The sequence below is a fragment of the Myotis brandtii genome, unplaced genomic scaffold (assembly GCF_000412655.1).
Source record: "Myotis brandtii unplaced genomic scaffold, ASM41265v1 scaffold1087, whole genome shotgun sequence".
NCBI classification, from domain to species: domain Eukaryota; kingdom Metazoa; phylum Chordata; class Mammalia; order Chiroptera; family Vespertilionidae; genus Myotis; species Myotis brandtii.
The window spans coordinates 1287288-1290139 of NW_005353698.1; positions in this window are offsets into that span (position 1 = coordinate 1287288).

Sequence of the window (2852 nt, forward strand, 5' to 3'; positions counted from 1 at the left end):
ATGGTAAACAACCTGCTTCCCTATTTATAATGGTCTGGCCCTCTAGCAACTTCAGCGCAAAATTATAGCTAATTTGCCTACAAACGTCAGGTGGTCATAATAATCTGGCCACTCTGTATATGCAGAAAGGGAATTGCTGGATTATATTGAAAGTGCTATTTTTACTCTTGGGGGGACTGCTATACTGTTTTCCATAGAAGTTGCACCATTTTACATTCCCACCAACAGTGCACCAGAGTTCCATTTTCTCTACATCTTCATCAACACTTATTTTCTCTTTGCCTGTTTTTTGTTGTTGTATAGTACCCATCCTGATCAGTGTGAGGTGATATCTCATTGTGGTTTTGATTTGCATTTCTCTTAGGATTAGTGGTGTTGAACATCTTTTTATATGCTTGTTGGCCATTTGTATATCATCTTTAGAGAAATGTTTGTTCAAGACCTTTGCCCATTTTTTAATTGGGCTATTTTTTTAGTTATAGGAGTTCTTCATAAAATCTGGATATTAACTCCTTATCAGATACAGGATTTGCAATTTTTTCTCCTATTCTGTAGGTTGTGTTTCACTCTCTTGATCGTGTCCTTTTATGCACAAAAGTTTTTAAGTTTGGTGTAGTCCCATTTGTCTATTTTTGCTTTTATTGCCCGTGCTTTTGGTGTCGTATCTAAGAAATCAGTGCCCAGAGTTAAATATTTTTATTGTCCCTACAGTATGAATACATTTCATTTAGTCACTATCTAGTCCTAGAGTAGCGGTTCTCAACCTGTGGGTCACGACCCCTTTGGCGATTGAACAACCCTTTCACAGGGGTCGCCTAAGATCATCCTGCATATCAGATATTTACATTACGATTAATAACAGTAGCAACATTACAGTTATGAAGTAGCAATGAAAATAATGTTATGGTTGGGTCACAACATGAGGAACTGTATTTAAAGGGCCCGAAGATTGAGAACCACTGTCCTAGAGGGATAGTTTGAACTTTAAGCAAGTAAAGGTGCACTTGAGACAATACCGTGGCTTTTGAAACCTAGCTCCTCCACCTACTAACTTGTAACCTAAATCTAGGGCAAGTTAGAGAACCTCTCTAGCCTTTAGCTTTTTCCTCTGCAAAATGGGATAATAATGTACTGATTTCATAGGGCTGTTGTGAGGATTAAATAAGTTAATACATGGAAAGCATTCACAGTAAGCACTCAATTACTTTGGTATCATTTTTATTTTACAAATGTGAGGCCCTGAGAATTTTTAAACTTGTAGTCTGACATTCTTCTGTCATACAAGCAACTTGAATCAACAAACTAAAGGGATACTGTAAGATATTAAATCACAAAACAATTGTTGCTCTTAAAGACATGAACTTAGGAAAAATTAAGAAATATAAAGTGAAAGTAGTACAATGTATTATAAGGCAGTGGATGTAATTACCAAATAAAGTGATAGTATACAGTTGTGGTGTAGTCTGAAAACCTTAGTTCAGATGCAGACTTTGTCTTTGACAACTTTATAACTAGGGACAAGTTACTTAGTTTCTCTAAGCCTTGTTTAGTCATGTGTAAAATGAAGATTACATTGCAGGATTGATGTAAACATTAGCTGAAATAAATTATGTGTAAATACTTAGCAAAGTGTATTTTACATTGAATATTTTTAGATGATGTTTATTGGAATAATTTAAGATTTAAGAGGAGGGAAAGGTCAGGTACACTTTTGTAAGCTCCTGGTAAAATGTTTAGTGTAGAAGGAAATTGAAGCTACTGGTTAAAATGAAATTTTATATTTTTATTTCTGAATTTCACTTATTCTAGACTACCATCAAACCCTTATAACTCAGACCCCTAACCGGTTTGGCTCAGAGTATGGAGCTTTGGCTTGCGGACTAAAGGTCTCTCAGGTTCGATTCTCATCAAGGGCATGTGCCCCAGTAGGGGGCGTGCAGGAGGCAGCCAGTTGGTGATTCTCTCTCATAATTGATGTTTCTCTCTCTCTTTCCCTCTCCCTTCCTCTCTGAAATCAATAAAAATATATTCTTTAAAAACCAAACAAACAAAAAAACCCTTATACCTCAGAGTTTGACTCAGGGTTTTCATAGTAAGATGGGCAAAAGAAAACATTGCATTTCAATGTTCATTATTCTTACACAGTGAATGGAAAAATATGAAACTAAATTCCAGAATCTTTGTCCTCTGTACATTTTATTCTTGCTGGGTGAGAAGTCTGATTGATAAAACACTTTTAAAAATTGGCAAGAGTTTTCCTTGAGGAAAAACTGGATCTTCAAATGGATCTAGGATATTATTGCTTTCTATGTTTTTAGTTGAGAATATTATTTTACAGTTTATTTATTGCAGTGAACATCTAAGGGAAACAAATTTACAGCTTTCAAATATTTTCATATTATGTGTTTAGTTTATGTTTGAAAGGATTGATATACATACCTCAGTAGCTACTACATAAGAAATATAAATATTCTGGAAAAATAATGTCAGCAAGCAGAAGTAAATTACATTTGTTTCTTAAACTATATTTACTTATTTAAAAATTTTTTAAATTTATTTTATTTTTGAGGGAGAAACATCTGAGCCACCTGGCCAGGGCTGGTGAGCCACATTAATTCTGTAATCACACAATTAAAAGTCACTTCTAGTTTGTGAGGGGGCAGGGATTTGTTTTTCAAATTATGTGTTCTTATTTTAGATTCTGCTAATGATGGACATGATATATAACAGGTGTGTGACAGAAAATCCTATCTAATAAAAGAGAAACATGGTAATTAGCCGTACAGCCGCTACCCTTCCCATTGGCTAATCAGTGAGATATGCAAATTAACTGCCAGCCAAGATGGCGGCCG